This window comes from Sarcophilus harrisii, chromosome 5 (genome assembly GCF_902635505.1).
Source record: "Sarcophilus harrisii chromosome 5, mSarHar1.11, whole genome shotgun sequence".
Taxonomy (NCBI): domain Eukaryota; kingdom Metazoa; phylum Chordata; class Mammalia; order Dasyuromorphia; family Dasyuridae; genus Sarcophilus; species Sarcophilus harrisii.
Genome location: NC_045430.1, coordinates 73,923,143 through 73,943,123, shown reverse-complemented (window position 1 = coordinate 73,943,123; position 19,981 = coordinate 73,923,143).

The following is a 19,981-nucleotide window of genomic DNA, read 5'->3' as shown; positions in this document are numbered from 1 at the left end:
TGAACCTTAAACAGGCTCAATTTAAAAAATAAACATCTGAACCAAAAATGATTATGGGGCCAGAGCTATTTTGTAAGCCTTTCCTGGTACAAAGGACACATAGGAGTATCACGAAGCCACTGTGAGAGTTTACTTATGACAAGATCTGACTAGATTCTTAGAGGACATCCAAAGACCATTCAAATCCCTATATAAGTGTTACAATGAAATTGACTTCTTAGGAGCCTATGGAAGAATGTCGTTAATGTGCTATCAGAGCTCTCTCTCTCTCTGTCTTTCTTTGTTTTTGTCTTTGTCTCTAGGTCTCAAGTCTCTGGATCTCTCTTTCTTTCTCTTTCTCACTCTCGCTCTCGCTCTCTTTCTCTTGGTCTGTCTACCTGTTCTTCTGTCTCTGTCTGTCTTGCACATGACACTCCTTCCCCTCCCTCCCTGTGATCAATTTTGACCTGTATTTCCATTTGAACAAGAACTTGATGAGATCTTCAAGACAGGGAAGCAATCAAGTGTTCCTAGCCACTGTATTTGTTTAAAAGCCTACTGAGTAATCAGTAGTATATTAGACACCAATCAATCAACAGATATTTATTAAGCATTTACTGTGTGTGCTAAGTGCTAGGGATACAAAAACAAAGAATGAATCCTTGCTCTCAAGAGCTTATTCTAATGGGTAAGGACACAAGCATTTATGAAACTATATATAGAATAAATACAAATAGTAAATTTGGAGTAGTTGGGGAGAGAGTGCAGTAGCAGTTGGAGTAATAAGAAAGGTTTCATGTAGAAGATGGTGCTTCAGCTGCATCTTGAAAAAAGAGGGGTTTTTTGAAATGAAGGTAGAAATGGGGAGGAAGAAAAAGAATAAACATTTATGTAGTATCTACTATGTGCTAGGAGCTGTGCTAACATTTTACAAATATTATCTTAATTGATTTTCACCACAACCCTGGGAAATAGGTAGTCATCTCCATTTTACAGTTGAAGAAACAAATAGAGACTAAATGATTTGTCCAGGGTCACACAGAATATGTGTCTGAGGCAGGAGTCAAACTCAAGTTTCTGACTCCAGTTTTAGAACTCTATCCAGTATTCCATATAATTGGGGGGTATTCTTTGAATATCAGGGATAGATAATGCAGCTGCACAGAGATGGCAGATGAAGTGGTATGTGTGAGAAAAATAAGAGAAACCATATTTGACAAGAGATGGTAGGAAGAAGATTAATATGCAATGAGGCAGGAAAGATAATTGGGGTCATGCATGAATGGCTTTAAAAACTATTTCAATAGATAATAGGGAGGCACTAGAATTTATTGATTAGGAAGAATTGATATTAGATCACTTCTTAGAAAAAATCCTTTTTGGCAATCTCATGTGGAAAGATGAGTAAAGATAGACTGTAGACTTGGAAGACAATTAAAAAGCTGTTTTGTACCAATCCAGGGGAAACTGGAAATTCCAATTCCAGGAGAATTGAGATGGTGACAGGCAGAGACAGGGAATCCGATGTAGGAGATGCTGAGAAGTGAGAAACAACAAGATCTGGCAAATGATAGAATATATACGTGGTGAAAATGAGTGAGGAGTCAAGAATAATGCCAAGATTGTGAATTTGAAACCCTGAATGTATTAATGATTACATCTTTGAAAGAAATAAAGAAGTTTGGAAGAGGGGTAGGTTTGGGACAAAGATAACAGATTCTGTTTTGGACATGTTTAGCTTGAAATGTCTGTAGGATATCTTTTCTGAAATCCCCCCAACTTTTTTTTTTCCTTTCTTTTTTTCCCTTTCCTTTTTTTCTTTCTTCCTTCATTCCTTTTCCTTCCTTTCTAGCCTTTCTTTCTCCTTCCTTTCTTTCCTTCTTTCCTTCCTCCCTTCCTTCTTTTTCTTTTTCTTTTATTAAAGCTTTTTATTTACAAAACATATGCATAGGTAATTTTTCAACAATGACCCTTGCAAAATCTTCTGTTCCAAATTTTCCCCTTCTTCCCCCCATCCCTTCCCCTAGATGGCAGATAGTCCAATACATGTTAAATATGTTAAAATATATGTTAAATCCAATATATGTATACATATTTATACAGTTATCTTGCCGCACAAGAAAAATCAGATCTAGAAAGAAAAAAAAAACCTAAGAAGGAAAACAAAATGCAAGCAAACATCAACAGAAAGCATGAAAATGCTGTGTTGTGGTCCATACTAAGTTCCCATAGGTCTCTCTCTGGATGTATGTGGCTTTTTTCATCACTGAACAACTGGAACTGGTTTGTATCATCTCATTCTTGAAGAGAGTCATGTCTATCAGAATATCATTGTATAGTCTTCTTGTTACTATGTATAATGATCTCCTGGTTCTGCTCATTTAGCATCAGTTTATGTAAGTCTCTCCAATTCCTTCTTTTTCTTGAGTTCTCTTTTTTCTTTCATTCTTTTTCACCAGTTAGAAGTATAGTAGCTACTCATAGAGCTGATCTCACTGCTTATCAGCATGAAAGCTTTAACTTGCTCTGTTATTACAACCAGGGCTGCTTCACTTGGTCTTAGACACTCTGACAGCTCCCACTTTTTAGGACCTTATGATACTGATGCTGGACTTGTGTGTACATCTGATGGGTTTTAGCTATACTGTTCTCAAAACTCCCAAACTTAAATAATCCACTAGTCTCAGCCTCTTTATAGATTATTTATTTATAATTTCTATATATTTGCTAGAGTTATTTATTTATTGGTCCTTGAATCTTATAAAGTGATTAACTTTATTTTACAGGGGTTAATAATACTCTACTCCTGCAGGGAGTTTTATTCTGGGGGAATTTGAGTTTTAGTACGCTAAATTTAGTTCTATAATTTTAAACACCATGGAAAGAAACAAATATATTTATTCTGATATAGAAGAAGTGGGATTGGCTTGTAGAGGCCATTTCAGGAAATATGTGCCTGTCTGTCCTTTGGAAATTTCTGCAGATTCCAGGGAAAATGGGATTCAGAATTTTGGTTTTTAGGAAATGATACTGATTACTTAACGCCACAAGTTGACCAGCTTAGTATTTAATGGCAAACTCTGGATAGTCCCTTCATCCTTTCCATATCCTTAACAGCAAGAAGAGAGAGAACATCCAGCTGACTAGTAATGGAGGGTGAGGAAGATATGGCCCTTGTCTACCTTGATATTACAGCAACATCATCAACATATTAGGTAATTAGACTCAATGAGGCAAGCTTACACTTGGGCCATAAACTTTTCTGCTTTTGTTTTTATTCATCTAATCTCAGATAAATGAATATTTTTCATAGATGTATGGGTCTAGACTTAGAAGAATCTGAGTTCAAGAGATCTGGAGGTTTCTCAAAGACTAAAGTTAACATGTGTCAATAGGAATTTCTTCATCGGAGGTGATTGCTCAGAAGAATAGAATTAGTCTAAACCTGGATCATTTTATTAGCAAACATACCAAGAGTTGTTGGATAGTGTAGTACTGAGGTGAATGTATAATGCTCAATCAGCAGTCCTGAAAACTTTTTTATGCCCTAATCAGGTTCAAGTATCAGTGTTTATAGGTTGGTACTGAATCTTATTTTTGTCAGATGTAGGTTGTGAGTGTTCTGTGTTTATTGTTCCTTTTGCATATAGGAAATAAATATCTATCCCATAACTGATTCATACAGCGAGTACCTTTAAACTATTCCTTTAAAGAAAAAAAACCTAAATATGAATGCAATAGTAAACTTTAAATAATTTGCTGATGGGAAACTGAGATGGGAATTTCAGCAGCCAGAGTGGGAGAAAAATGGATATCCCTCCCATTAGAGAGAAAACTCTCTCAGGGTTGAACCCAGTCCAGAAGCATGGCTGGGTCCAGAGTGGAAGTGCCCTTTTAGTGTAGAAGGTAGTGGACAACAACACCCCAACCTCTGTGAGCCCAGCAGTGGTTTCTTATTGTTATACAGAGTTTATATTAGAAAGAGGAAGAAAGGGTGAGAGGGATAGTATCTGTCATACAACACACAAAGTGTGTTTACCCAAATGTTCAGTTTCTGGCACACCTGATCCAGTTAACCTTTCCTTGCTCTCCCACCCCCCAAGAGGCAGAAAACTTAGCACACGTGTTTGACCATTATCTCAGCCTTAGCAGAGTCACTCTATCAATGAGGCGCTGAGATAAATGTGGGGTGTGAGTCTTCAGGGCCTCGGCCATTCAAAGAGCAGATCTACATTGCATAGGACCCACCTATCCCAAGACCTGTTAGAATAAAGAGGTGTATTTTGGTTTGTTACAATTCATGACAGATTGATAACTGCAAAGGCACTCAGACTTCAGGTCCCCCCACCCCCTTCTCTTTTAACACTACAGATTGTGAGGCTAGGCCAGCATCTGGTGTTCGTTAGATGGCTGGGTTGCATCATCCTCATGATTGCTGCGAGAACATCTCCTCCTAACATTCAAGCTATTGGAGAGAAGTGTATGGAGGCACAAAATGGCCTCATCCGGTTTACATCTTCATTATTGCGCTTCTCACATACCTGCTTACATCTGGAAAAAATCTCCAGGTGAACCTCTTGGGCTCTTTTTTCTAAAGAGTAACTATAATTATTAGGGTTATACCCAAACTCAGCTTAGAATAGGTATGTGGCTGAATTTCAGCCAAAACCCTGCGCCTGTCTAAAAGATTTTTTTCTTCCTTATACCCATTGGAAACCAATTACTCAAGAGGGGCCTTATTTCCCCTCTTTGCACACAGCCAGTACAATTTCTGATTCTCTGCTTACAGTGTTTGTGTTCTTCGGGGAGAAGACCAATGACATTTGAGGAGTCCTCCTAACCTCTCATCAATTTCCCCAGTGCCAAGCCCAATGATCCCAAAATAGATTATAATAATAGTTTATATTTAATGTTTTGTAATTTATAAATTTCTTTCCTCATAGTGAACCTCTGAAAGAGAGTATGAGTATTATCATCTTAGTTTTACAGATGAGGAAATTGAGACTCAGAGAGGCTATATCTTGCCTATGGCTACATGAGTATTAAGTGCTTTAATAAGTGGCTTTCTTCAAACCCAGTGCTCACTTTTCTATAGCCATCAGGATGAGTCAGGAAATAGGACAGTGAATAATAGATGGCAAATGGAAGATGAGAGAGGAATGAACAGACAAAATAATAGACTGAACAGTCAGTTGGAGTCTGGAAAGGGGGACAGATCATGCTAAGAATCGCCCAGTTTTTAGATCATCTATAAGCAATTAGCTATTGTTACCCTAATTATGAGATCCTTAACCAGTGACCAGTATGTGGGCATATAACTGGAAGAACAAAACTACATCAGTCTTGGCAATCGTACTCTGACCAAAATCATGGGACAAAAAAAATTGCAGGTAAATATAAAGATGACTCACATATTAAAGAGGAACTGGTCTCATCCTATGTCAAACATAGTAAGAAATATAACTTTATGACATATTTTGTCATCTTGTATTGCAGTGATTATGACAAGCATTTATAAAAATGTCATCATGAAAATAATTGTAGTTTATATGGCAACAATCTGCTGCAGAGGATGAGGAGGCAGAGATTCTATGAAAATCTTGATAAGCTATCCTCTTCCCAATTAAATCAACATGTATTTTAAAACTTAAAAACTGCAGCAAAAGGGGAAGCACTAAAAAGCACACATTGAAAAACATGATTTAGTGAAAAGAAATGGGAGAATCCAAAGGCTTATCCTCTGATATTAACTTGAATCTGTTCTGTATTTTTTACACATACTTATTCATGTATTTTAAGATGAAAACTTAAAGGTTTTAAATTTAAGCTTAAAAATTAAGCTTTAAAATGTAAAATATTTGAAGACAAGGACTGTTTTTTTTTTTTTTGGTTTGTATGTGTGTCCTTGTATTTCCAAGGCTTAGCACAGTGCCTGGTATATAGTAAGTCCTTATGTTTATGGATTGATATATAAGACTTATGCTTATATAGTTTGAAGACTTTCTTTAAGAGATTCCATAAGTTGGACTTGGCAAGCAACAGATAGTGTCATAAACATTAAATTGATCATACTTTAATAGAGAGGAAATAACTAATTTCTGATGTGGGAGCTATTTCCAAATTAGTCATCAGTGTACACTCTGATCATCACTTTATGAAAGCAATGATCAAAATTAACACCAAATAAAAAGAATACAATGAGAAATCATTATGATGTGTGATTGATTTAAACTGATCTATTTAAACAAGTAGCTGACATTAAAAAATAAACAGGAGAATAGGCATCAGCACAAGTATCAATCAATATTTTTTAAATGTCGGGCACTGTGCTAAATGCAAGAGATATAAAAGGAGGCAAAAGAAAGTCCCTGCTCTTAAGGAGCTTACAATCTAATGGAGGAGACAAAATGGCAGCAAATACATACAAAGCAAACCATATGCAGTATTAAAGAGGGAATTATTTACAGAGGGAAGGCACTAGAACAAAAAAAGACTTAGGAAACCTTCCAGTAAGAGATGAGATTCCAATTGGAACTTAAAGCCAGAGTACCCAGTAGGTGGAATTTAGGAAGGAGAGCATTCTGAATAGAAGAGATACAACCAAAGAAAATGTCCAGACCTGAGACATAAAGTGTGTCTTGCTTATGGAACGGTGAATGGGCTAGTGTTATTAGAATCAGAGTATTGGGGGAGAGGGGGAGTTAAAGTTTAAGAACATTAGAAAAGTAGGAGGGGCCTAGATTGTGAAAGGTTCTGAATAACAAATTGATTGTTTTGTATCTGATCATGGAGATGATGGGGAGTCACTCAAGTTTATTGAATTGGGGGTATATGTGTGACATGGTCTGACCTGCATTTTGGAAAAATCACTTCAGTGGATGAATGAAGGATAGACTAGAACAGGGAGAAAAGTAAACCAGGTAGACCCAAAATGAGGTCCTGAACTAAAGCGTTGGAGTGTTAAAGTGTCAGAGGGCAGAAGTAGGTGAATTTAAGAGAGAGGCTTGAAATCATTAAAATAGTTTTACATTTTCCCAAATGCAATCTAGCTCATCTTTTAACATTGTTCAACTCTGGGTTCAAGTTGTTCATTTGTACTGTCCATTACAAATAAATATACTGATGGACAAATTCTATTTATAGTTAATCCAAATTCATAGTAAATAGATATTCTTTATCTCCTTGGTTTTTCCAAAGTGAATCGACAGGCCAGACTTTTGAACAATTACAGATCTTTTCCTTTTTAAAAAACAATTCAATTTTATTTTATTTTCAGTTCCAAATTATCTCCTCTTACTTCTTATCCTACCCAATGATAATGTAAGAAAAACAAAACCCATTGCAAATATGTACAGACATGCAAAACACATTTCCTATGAACCATGTTTAAAGAAGAAGAAAAAAAAAGCAATAGAAGATGATGTTTCAATCTGCACTCTGAAACCAAAATTTCTCTTTCTAGAGATGGATAGCATGTTTCATCATAAATTATTTGCAACTATGCTTGTTCATCATATTTATCAGTCTTTCAAAATTTAATTATCCTTATAATATTGTTGTTATTGTACAAATACTTCTCTTCATTCTGCTTATTTCATTTTGCATCAGTCTAAGTACTGTAGTGGATAAACCTCTGGGTCTAGAGCTAGGAAGAGCCGAGTGCAAATCCATCCTCAGATATTTGCTAGCTATGTGACCTTGGGTATATCACTTTACCCCTGTTTGCCAGTTCCTTATCTGTTAAAAGGGGACACATTGGAGAGGGAAATGGCAAATCACTCTTATCTTTGCCAAGAAAACCTATGAAGTCATAGAAAACCTATGCTGTCAGAATCGACTGAATGACTTGACAAATACAAATTCTCCTCGGTTTTTCTGAAACCATCCCTTTCATCATTTCTTAGAGCACATTAGTATTACATTACATTCATATACCACAAGGATGGGCATCCCATAAGTTTCCAATTCTTTGCTACTCCAAAAAAACTGCTAAAATGTCACATATGTGTATGTGTATGCATGTATATGTACTTTTCCTTTTTCTTTGATCTTTATAGAGTATAGAACTAGTATGGTACAGGAGTATTGATGGGTCAAAAAGTATATGCAATATAAATTTTTTTTTTGAGCACAGCTCAAAAATGCTTTCCCTTATAGTTGGACTAGTTTGCAGTTCCACTAACAGTTCATTAGTGTATCTATTTTCTCATATCCCATTCAATATTGACATTTTCCTTTTTTTTTTTTTTTGGTTATCTTAGTCAATTTTATGAGTGTAAGGTGGTTGTGTTAATTTATATTTTTCTATATTAGTGATTTAGTGCATTTAAAATATGGCTACTGATATCGTTGATTTATTCCTCTGAAAAGTGCTTATTTGTATCCTTTTGCAATTTATCAGTAGAATGGCTCTTATTGTTACAAATTTGACTCAATTCCCTATATATCTGGAAAATGACACTTTTGTCAAAGAAATTTGTGGCAAAATTCCCCTTCCTCCAATTTTCTGCTTCTAATTTTTGCTATATTGGTTTTGTTTATGCAAAACATTTTAATTATAATCAAAAGTATCTGTTTGACCTCCTTTGCACCTCTCAGTCTCTTGTTTAGTCATAAACTCTTCCCCTATTAGTAGATTTGACAAATAATTTCTTCTGCCATCCATTAATTATCTTATGTTATCAGCCTTTGTGTCTAAATCAGGACCCATTTTGAATTTATTTTGGTATATAGGGTAAGATGTTGGTTTATGCCTAGTTTTTCCCAGACAACTTAATATAGGTCTCCCCAACAGTTTTTGTCAAATACTGAATTCTTGTTCCAATGGATGGGATTTTTGGCTCTCACAAACCCTAGGTTGCCATGTTCATTTACTTCTGTAAATTTTATACCTAATCTGTTTCTCTCATCAATCTTGCTATCCCTTAGCAGTTTTTTTTTTTTTACTGTGAGATATTTCATATTTTCTTTTTTTTTTTTTTAGTCTTTTGACTTTATTTTAAATTTCTGAATGTCTCGTAGACTCATTAATTTTCACATGGCTAGTTATAATTTTTAATGTGTTTTTTTCACTAAGGTTACCTCTTTATCAAGTTGTTGATTTTTTTTTTAAACTTTCTCTAATCTCATTTCTTTCATCAGTTTTTTTTCTATTCTTTTTGGCTTTTAAAGATCATATTTTGCTCTTTTGAATATCTCTTTAAGTCTTTAATTCTTCAAGGAAGTTTTGTTGAACTTTTATTCAATCTGCATTTTCTTTCTCTGTGGGGCTTTTCTTATAGATGTTTTTTTAAGTCATTGTCTTCATTTTCTTTATTAGTTTGTGACTGGAGCTTCCCTGTCACCCTATTAGCTGTTTATGGTCAAGATCTTTTTTTGTTTGTTTGTTTGCTCATTCTTCCAGCCTACTTCTTGACTTTGAACTTAATGTTAGTGTTGGTCTCTGCTTACTTTTGGTCTTAGGGGAGAATGTCTGACCTGGATTTCTGCTACTTTTACAATTTAGGTTAGGGGCCTAAAAGTGATCTAATCCTAGAAAAGATCTACCTCTTTATCGACTTTCCTGTCTTTCCTCTATAAGTTCCTGACCAAAGTTTGGCTCTTTTGTTTTTTTGTGTGGGTGAGTTTCACTAGACTTTTGCTGGAATCTGCCATTGTTAGTGTATTAGGAGGTTGTGGATTTAGACTAAATGATTTGCAAGCTTTCCTTTGGTCTTAGTCTCTTACTGTTGTTTTTCCACTGCAGGACTATGTGTTTGGCTAAAGGTTGGAAGTAAGTTACCTCTCTGCTATGCTCAGAAACACATAGATAAGTTTCTAGAATTTGTGAGGGCTCCACAGTCGATAATGGCCACTCCTCTCTGACTTGAATTTATGATCTTGAACTGGGTGATGAGAGGATAGCCAAGATCCTCTAGGATTTTGGTATTTCCTGCCCTGGTGTTCTATCTAGATTCTCTTTTGGTGGCCTAGATGCTGTAATACTCTCACTTAGTCCCATCACTGCTGTTATTTTCACTACACTGAGTTCTTAACCAGCCCTCACACTATGTCTGCAGAATCCTCTGTCTATCTTTCTAAACTGTATTGGGCTAGAAAAATTACTCACTGTAACTTTTTATTTCCCAATCAGAATTCAGTCTGGCTAATTTTTTTTCTTTTCTGAGACAATTGGGGTTGTGACTTGCCCAGGGTCACACAGCTAGGAAGTGTTAAGTGTCTGAGATCAGGTTTGAACTCAGGTCCTCCTGACTTCAGGGTTATCCACTGAACCTAGCTGCATTTAGCTGCCCCATGTCTAGCTCATTTTTTTAGGCTGTTGTTGAGGAGGTATTCTGGGAGAGCTATGTAAAAATGTTACCGTTTAGTGTGTCATTTTCATCCTCCCCCCTTTCTCCCCTCAGTTATATTTCTTACATTCAATTTTGAGTTTTTTATGAACTATTACATGGTTTATTTTTGTGTAGATACCATGTGCTACTGAGGGGAAAATTTATATTCCTTTCTGTTCCCATTCAGTTTTCTCCAAAGATCTGTCACATCTAATTTTTCTAATATTATATTTACCTCCTTAATTTCTTTCTTGTTTATTTTGTGGTTGGATTTATTGAGTTTTGAAAGGTAACCATTGAGATCCCTTACTAGTATAGGTTTTTTGCCTATTTCTTCCTATAACTCACTTAACTTCTCCTTTAATAATTTGGATGCTATGCCAGTTGGTGCATATACATTTAGCATTAATATTCCTTCATTATCTATGGTACTCCTTAGCAAGATATAGTTTCCTTCCTTATCTCATTTTATTAGGTTTATTTTTGTTTTTACTTTGTCTGTGATCAGGAATCCTACCCCTGCTTTTTATTTTAACTTTAGCTAAAGCATACTAGATTAATCTCTAGCTTGTTATTTTGTTGTCTAGTTTGTCTTTCTATTTCAAGTGTGTTTCTTGTATACAACATATTGTAGGATTCTGTTTTTTGATCCACTCTGCTATTAAATTCCATTTTCTGGGAGAGTTCGTTCCATTCATGTTCACAGTTATAATGACTAGTTGTGTATTTCTCCTCCTTTTGTTTCTCTCTCTCTCTCTCTCTCTCTCTCTCTCTCTCTCTCTCTCTGTCCTTAACCTCTTGACTAATGTTTGCTTCTGTCTGCCAATACCCCAATGTAACCCTCCTTTAATTAATCCCTTCCCCTCCCCAACCTCCCTGCCCTGTACTTCTCCCCTCTTACTTCCCTGTTGGATAAGATAGATTTTTATATTCAACTGATTGTGTTTATGATTCCCATTTTGATGCAATATTGATGAGAGTAAGGTTCAAGTGATACTAATTGTCTACCTTACATCTTCCCTCCACAATAAATCTTCATGTGAAATAATTCACACTATTTTATCTCTTCTTTCCTTCCTTACTCAATGCATTTCTCTTTCTCATCTTTTAATTTTTTATGTTATTCCTGCTAACTCACTTTGTATTAGTATCCTCTGTCTATGTATCATTTTCCCACACGGAGATATTACCAGTTTAGCTCTACTGAATCCCTTATGTTTGCTTTTCCCTTTTTATCTGTTTATGCTTTTCTTGGGTCTTGATAATGGATATCAAATTTTGGGTTTGGTTTTGGTCTTCTTAGGAAAGCTTAAAATCCTTCTATTTCATTGAATCACCATTTCCCCACCAAAGTATTATACTTAATTTTACAGGATAGATGATTCTTGCCTAGTTCCTTTGCCTTCTAGAATATCATGTTCCATGATCTCTGGTTCTTAAAGTTGCAACTGTCAAGTCTTTTGTAATACTGATTGTATCTACCTAATATTTGAATTGATTCTTTCTGGTAACTTGTAGCATTTTTTCCTTGATCTGATAGTTATGAAATTTGCCCATAATATTCCTTGAAGTTTTGGGATCTCTTTCCTGAGGTGATCAGTGGAGTCTTTCAGTGCCTATTTTGATCTCTGGCTCTAGGACATCACATAATGTTCTTTGATAATTTCTTAAAACATGCTTTCCAGGCCCTCCTTCTGAAATGGCTTTCAGGTAGGCCAATGAGTTTGATTTTGTCTCTCCTGGATCTGTTTTCTGGATCAGTTTTTCTTACAAGGTACTTTACCTTTTTTTTTTTTTCTCTGTTTTTCTTTTCTTTTCTTTTTTTTTCTGTTTTCATTCTTTTAAATTTGTTTGATTGATTCTTGATCTCTCATAGAGTCATTACTTCCACTAGCCCAATTCTAACCTTTAAAGTTGTGTCTTCCTCAATTAACCTTTGTACTTTCTTTTCCATTTGGCTAATTGCCTTAAATGAGTTGTTTTTTTGTTTTGTTTTGTTTTGTTTTGTTTTGTTTTTTTTTGGAGTGGATTTTTTGTATCTCCTTTTCCATTTGTACAATTCTACTTTTTAAGAAATTTTCTAAGTTATTGTATCTTTTCCCAAAATTCTCTGGCATCACACATTTCTTTCCCCAATTTTTCTTCTAATTCTCTTAAATGATTTTAAAGCTCCTTTTTGAGCTCTTTCTTGAGCTTGAGACTACTTCCCATTTAACTTTGGGCAAAACCCCAAACCTATGGGGTTTTTTTTCTTATATATCTTTTTAAAAATTATTTTTATTTTTATTTAATAGCCTTTTATTTACAGGTTATATGCATGGGTAACTTTACAGCATTAACAATTGCCAAACTTCTTGTTCCAATTTTTCATTTTTCACCTCTTACCCCCCCACCCCCTCTCCCAGATGGCAGGATGACCAGTAGATGTTAAATATATTAAAATATAAATTAGATACACAATAAGCATACATGACCAAACTGTTATTTTGCTGTACAAAAAGAATCAGACTCTGAAATATTGTACAATTAGCTTGTGAAGGAAATCCAAAGTGCAGGTGGGCATAAATATAGGGGTTGGGAATTCAATGAATTGGTTTTTAGTCATCTCCCAGAGTTCTTTCTCTGGGCATAGCTAAACCTATGGGTTTTGACATTGTTGTCTTCTTCTGAGTTTGTGTCTTGGTCTTTCCTGTAACCACCATCATAATTTTCTATGGTCAAATTATTTTTTCTTTTTGTTGTTTTTTGCTTCTCTGTCTGTCTCTCTCTCTCTCTCTCTCTCTCTCTCTCTCTCTTTCTGTCTCTCTGTCTCTCTTTCTGTCTCTCTCTCTCTGTCTCTGTCTCTCTTTCTGTCTCTCTGTCTCTCTCTCTCTATCTCATCTCTCTGTCTCTCTCTCTCTCTCTCTCTCTCTCTATCTCATCTCTGTCTCTGTCTCTCTTTGTCTCTCTGTCTCTGTCTCTGTCTCTCTTTGTCTCTCTGTCTCTGTCTCTGTCTCTGTCTCTCTCTTTTTTGTCTCTCTGTCTCTCTCGCTGGAAGGAGTTCTATTTCAGATTTCTTCTGCCAGAGGTTATAGGCCCTGCTGTTGCACTGATGTTGCCCTGAGACCCATGGGGGACCCTCATGTCTGGTACTAGTTGAAAGGCTGGGGCAAGAGTGGCTGGTATTACTGGAGATGTAGAGGTTCTGGTAGTTTACCTGGTATTGAGTTGATGTTCTAGTGGTCATGTTTGGTATGTATGAGGACAGCTGGGGTGTTTCTGTGTTTCCCCAGGGCTACACTGCCGCACATGGCATTTTGACTTCTGGAGGATGCATGTTTACCTGGGGTACGCTGAGGCACATTAAGATATGGTGGCTGGTGGATTCCTGTTTGGCCAGAACTACACTATAGCTATTCCCAGAACTGGAATCTGCCAAGTCTCCTGACTTTACCAAAGCTTATGAGGGGTCCTGATGTTGATCTTCATCTGCTCCACCATACTGGGTCTTAGGATCTCTTGTTGGTTTGATGAGGTGGGGCTTGCTTCTGGCTTGCTAGGGAGCTTCCTACCTCTTTTATCCCTGTCCTCCCCTCAACCCTCCCACTCCCCCCTCACCCCCGCCTACATTACAGATCTTTTCCAAGAGTCTCTATGTTGTTATAGGACTTAATGGGACTAGCACAATGCTTGTCCTTCCTCTACTAAGTTATTTTTGTACTCTCATTTTCAGTGTTGAAATCCTTCTCTTTGGAAGAGAAAACTGAAGCAAACTAAAAACTGAATGATGATTTTCTTTTTGTAGTCTAAGCTTTGTCCCCATTTCTTCTTTGCTTCTCTTCCTCAGTATAGGTTTAAAAATCATATGGATATCAAATATGTGTTGTTCTTTGTTTTTCTTGTCAGCCTCAGCCCATTCTGATCTTTCAGACTCCTGACATTTTTCCAACATTATCTCATACTGTTATTTTCATCCTCTTATTACCTTCCCTTTCTTCCATCCTCCCTATATTAAAAAAATGAGTGAGTTGGTGAGTTTTCTGTGTAATCAGATACTCTTTTTATACAATATCCTTCCCATTTAATGTAAAGACAATAATGATTTGAATTATGTTCATCTTTCCTCCATAATCCTCTCTTCCTCTTAATATCTCAGTGATTACTAATAATATCATGCATCAAAGTGGCACAATGGATAGATTGATGGGCCTGGAGTCAGGAAGACATCTTTCTAAGTTCAATTTTGGCCTCAGGCACTTACTATCTGTGTGACTTTGGGCAAGTCACTGTTAGCCTCAGTTTCCTCATCTATAAAATGAGTTAGAGAAGAAAATGGCAAACCATTTTTGCTAAGAAAACTGCAAATGGAGTCATGAAGAGTTGAATGTGATTGACAATGAGCAACAACATTCATTTTGTTATGATTCTCTTCATTACCTAGACTTGGCAACTTAGAGGTAATCGATTCCTGTTGGTTTTCTCTTTGTAATATCTCCTTAATCTGTTTTCTTTCTTTCATTAATGTTGCCACTATTCCAATTTAGCCCTTCACTAGCTCTTTGCTGAATTAATAGAATCCACTGGACTTATTTCCTACCCACCTAACCTCTTTCAATTCTAATCCATCCATCTATCATACATGTCATTGCCAATTAAACTTTTAATACATAGCTCTGCATGTGACACTAAAAAAAAACTATGACTTTTCATTACTTGATGAATAAAATCCTTCATTTCTCCTACAATCATGTATTATCCTTATCCTATGTACAGAGCACTATTTATGTTCCATTTTCATAATGTTCAAAGTTATTTCTTTCTTTGACATTATTGTGCCTTGATGTATTCTATGCCCAAGTAGACTTTTCACTTATGTCCTAAACATTTCCCTCACTTTACTACCTCATGTCTGCAATTTCTTCTTCTTTATCTCTCTATGTTGAAATCCTGTCTATCTTTTCAAGGCCAATCTCAAATGTCATCTCTTCTGGAAAACTTCCCAGATTCTGTAGTCTGAAATTATCTTTTCTTCCTATACACTATCAGGTACCTTGAATGTAATTCTTTGCTGGCTTCAACTACATATGAAAAGACAACAAAGAGATAATGACCTTCCTCCCTTCCCCCCCACCTCCCCACCCCTTACCCCAGTTTAACTTGTCTTTTGTTTGCTTATTTTTTCCAGTAATTTTTCTATGTGGAAGAATAGAAGAGAATTAAGATTTGAAAATTAGGGAGACGTGAACCACAAAGTGTTTTTTTTTTAATAGTTATTGGGCAAATAAATATTAGTTGATTAACCGAGACTTCAGAGACTAAAAATTAGAAGGTACATGGAATTCTTTTTTTAGTGTAAAATTTTTTATATTTTGTTTTTTCAAATTACATGTAAAAATAATTTGTAAACTTTGTCTTTTTAAAAATTTGAGTTTCAAATTCTCTTCCTCTTTCCCCTTCCTGCTACCTCCATGAGACAGCAAGCAATTGAATATAGATTATACAATATATGGAATTCTTACAAGAAGGTAGGGTTAGGTCTCTGGCATTTTATTTAGCTTGGAGTTCCTTTTCCCTTGTTCTTGGACTTCAGGCTAAGAATCTCCTTCTTAGGAGTCAAAACTCAAAAAAAATTAAAAAATTAAAAAAATTAAAAAACAGCAAAAAGAATCTAAAGGAGAAGAGATCTGAGACCTCTTTCCTCTGATTCCCAGGCAAATCCTTCTGCTTTAAAAAAAAAATGTGTTCCATAAGATCAGGCATCGATCTTAGTTGTTATTCTAACTCCTTCAACATCTATCACATTGCCTTGTACATATAGATATTTGAATGTTTTGTGAATGAATGCAATACTGAATGAATGGATTGTGTTCTCACTATAAACTGAAATAAATATGTTGAAGGGCACAGAGCTTTAAGTATGCCTAGTATTAGCTCCAGAAATCATCAGCCAAAGAAATAAGATATTATCTGAGCACATTTATATTTCTTGGCATTTGGGGATAACAAGACATTCTAATATACACAGTATTCTTATGTGAGAGATTTTATTACAGTTGAGAAACTTCTGAGGTAGAACCACCAGTTCTGTTTGAAGTAGGGGAAAAAGAGTTATATAGTGAAATATTTCATTTTGGCTGTGAAAAAAAAAATCTAACTCAAACAAGTAAAATGTCAGCCATAAAGATGTACAACATTTTTCAGGAAGCCTTGTCCATCCTGTATAAATGTTTTCATACCAAATAGGCTACCCTTCATAATCACAGTTATTGAGAAGACATCTCAAGGTTGCCAGTTGGAAATATGTTAAATATGTCCTGAAATTCAATCCAATAGAATTCCAACATTAGAGCTCATTCATAGGACGACACTCAAAGGCGATGTAATTTTCATGAAATATGTCCTTCTGTGTAATTGTGAAGGCTGAATATTGTCATGGTTTCCCAGGAATTCTCAACCTTGTGGAAAATCCTCCCAACTGGATTTTTAACACTGAGAAAAACTAGCAATAACAATGTGAAATTTAAAATAAACAGTCCTAGAAAAATACTATCTCTACCTCCCCCCCCCTCCAAAAAAAAGAGGCAGCAGTAGGAATTTAATACCACTTGTAATCTGACACAGAGGTTTGAATGTGAACATAAATATGATTTCTGAGCATGATGTCTGGGGTTGAAGAGAAGCAAAGTCTATTAGGAAAAAAAGATCTACTCATAGAAACTGAGCTTTCAAAAACCATTCAGGTAATACTGAATGTGACAGTTACCCAGTTCTCCCTGCCCTGCATACCTTGGACTTATAAATGGGAACAGTTGTTGCTCTGTAATGACATTATTACAATCTATGCCATTGTTTATAATTTGGTCCAGTAGTAGATTTTGGGTTTGCTGTTACCTGAATAAGGAAACAATAATAATATCTGGGTAGACGACCAGAGAGTCAAGCTTTGAGTTCAAGTACTCCTTAACATGAAGTAACTTTATAACCATAATAATAATAACAAACAATATTTATGGAACCCTTTATATGTACTATGTGTGTGTTGGGTCTTGTTCCCATAGTATTGCTATCTATCTATCATCTATCTATCTATCTATCTATCTATCTTGGTCTGGAGATAGCCCTGAAGGATGGAGGGTAGCTTTCCAATGCTGTAGCTCATGAGTACTTCTTGGTTGGCTTCCCATCATCTCTACCAGTTTATTATAAATTACTGAGACTTCACTTTTAAAAAAAGATAATACTTTCTATATCACCTTCATTCCTCTCACCCTCCTGTTCCTGGCTTCTATTCTGTAAAACTGTGCTCTCTCAACCTGGGACTTCTCTCAGACCTTAAGTCCTCCTCAGCCTTCTCAACATGGAAATCTCATTGTAATGCTAGACTGTTTTTCTCAAATCTTTATTTGGTGAAATCTTTATTTCCCTGCCTGCCCAATCCCTGACTTCTGGACTTCAAAACCATCTGCTACGCACACACACACACACACACATATACACACACACACACACACATATACACACACACCTTTAGTTCCTTTCTATGAATCTTGTTCCCTCATTAAAGTAAGTTCCTTGAGGGGTTTGTCTTTTTGTTTTTATTTGCACCCTAGTATTTAGGACCAACCCTGGAATATAGTAAAGTGCTTAACAGATGTTTGTTTCCTTTCTTACTTCCTTAAGGTGGAATAGTGTACAACCTATCCCTCTCTCCCCATCCCTTGCCCCCCTCCCCCACCAAAAAAAAAAGTCTGTGATGTTCTCTTCTATCCAGGGGAAAATGGATTCAAGACTAAAAAGTTCCTTAGAAAGGTGTAACTAAGCTCTTGGTGTAATGCCAGAGAAACTGAGCAAGATAAAGATTAGAGTATTTAATAATTTATTAAAATGGGAGAGATTTACTGGGACCAGATGGATCCATGGTTTGGTCCCAGTGCTGAATGAGACTATTATCGCAAAGAATCCAGTAGTGAATGTCAGATATAAGATTCTTTTATAGGGTTACAAGAACAATGACATAATGGGGGAGGTACTTGGATGGGGATGACCTAATGGGGGGAGGCACCTAGGATGATGTAATGGGAGGTACTGGAGAGGCTCCTGATATTCTAATGATTTCTAAAATGGATAAAGACCTTTATCCATTAAACATTAAGAGGGAATGATTATAGCCTAAGGTCTAAGATATAAGACCTTCATCCTAACATTAAGAGGGAATGGTTATAACCTGAGGCAGAGTAACTGAATAGGACAATTAGGTAAATTAGGTCAGGACATTAAAAGGGAACTGTGGCACAAAATTGGCTCTTGGAAGTCATGTTTTTTCTTCTTCATAAATGCTCCTGAGGCTTCCCTTAGATAGGATATAGCTTCCTTCCTTCCTTCCTTCCTTTCTTCTTTCTTTTAGCAGAGGACTCTGTGGATTAGAGACATCTGACTTTCCTAAAGCCATATGGCTATTGAGTGACAGACTAGTCCCTCAAATTCAGGTTTATGGTCAATATTCTTTCCATGGCACTGAAGAGAGGACCCTGAAACTCTCAAAATCCTTAAAGCTGACAATCTCCTTCAACTCTGCCTCAGTGAGGGACCTCTTCCCAAAGGACAAACAGTTTCATCTTTGTTATCTGGGTGGGGTCGGCTCAGTCCTGAAACTCATTGAATTCAATTCAAATTCTAGCCCAAGATGAAACCCAGCAAGGAACCAATTTGGGACTCTACCCACAGGCCCCCTTTAGCTAAATCTCTCATTATAAAAAGAGCCAAACTAAAATCCTCTCTTTGCAGAGGTTCCAAACATGCCAAGCTATGCTATACTATGCTATGCTATGCCAGGGAGCCTCTGTCCACTGGAATACTCTGTCCAGTGTCATCCTCTCTTTACCCTCACCTATTTCCCTAACCAGACTTTATGCCTCTGTCAGGATTTCTAACCTTACTTCCAATCCCCATAATAAACCCTTTTTATCAATCTAGGTTTTCAGGTCTGTAAATTCCTTTACAAAGAACCTCTGCACCGCCTTGAGCCAAATCCCAAGGGGTTGCAGGGGAACCAAACCTTTCCATTTGGTTCTCTGAATCCTGAACCTGCCACTAGATCTCCCTGACCACCAGTAACCCCAATTTCATTTTGGTTCCCCTAAATCCCCTCTTTATTCTGTGCGTTCTGTCCTTTTGGACTTTGTCTTTGCCATGCTGCTGAAAAATGTTGGTGATGTCAAAGGCTGAAAACTTACTAAGTAATTTAGTCACAAACTCTTCTTCAATTCCTGACTGAGCCTGATTAGGAACTGTCCTAGCTAGGGATGATAAACCCCTGACATTTGGTTTAAGAAATGGATTGCATTTCAAGAATGTTCATTAATTACTCCAGAACACTGGGAATTTGAGGAAAAGCATTTTTGTGAAGGAAATTTTTACACTGAAAATTTTGTACTTTGATTACATGAATTGTACTTTGTGAGAAACTGCTTCTGAAAATAATAGCTCCTATCTTACCAGGCTATGCTTTTTATGATTACCATCATTTTGGGGGCACTTTCCTTTTCTTTCTTTCTTTCTTTGTTTCTCTCTCTCTCTCTCTCTCTCTCTCTCTCTCTCTCTCTCTCTCTCTCTCTCTTTCTTTCTTTTTCTCTTTCCTTCTCTCTCTTCCTTCAAGTGGAAATTATCAGTGGAAATTAGCCCCCACCAAGTAC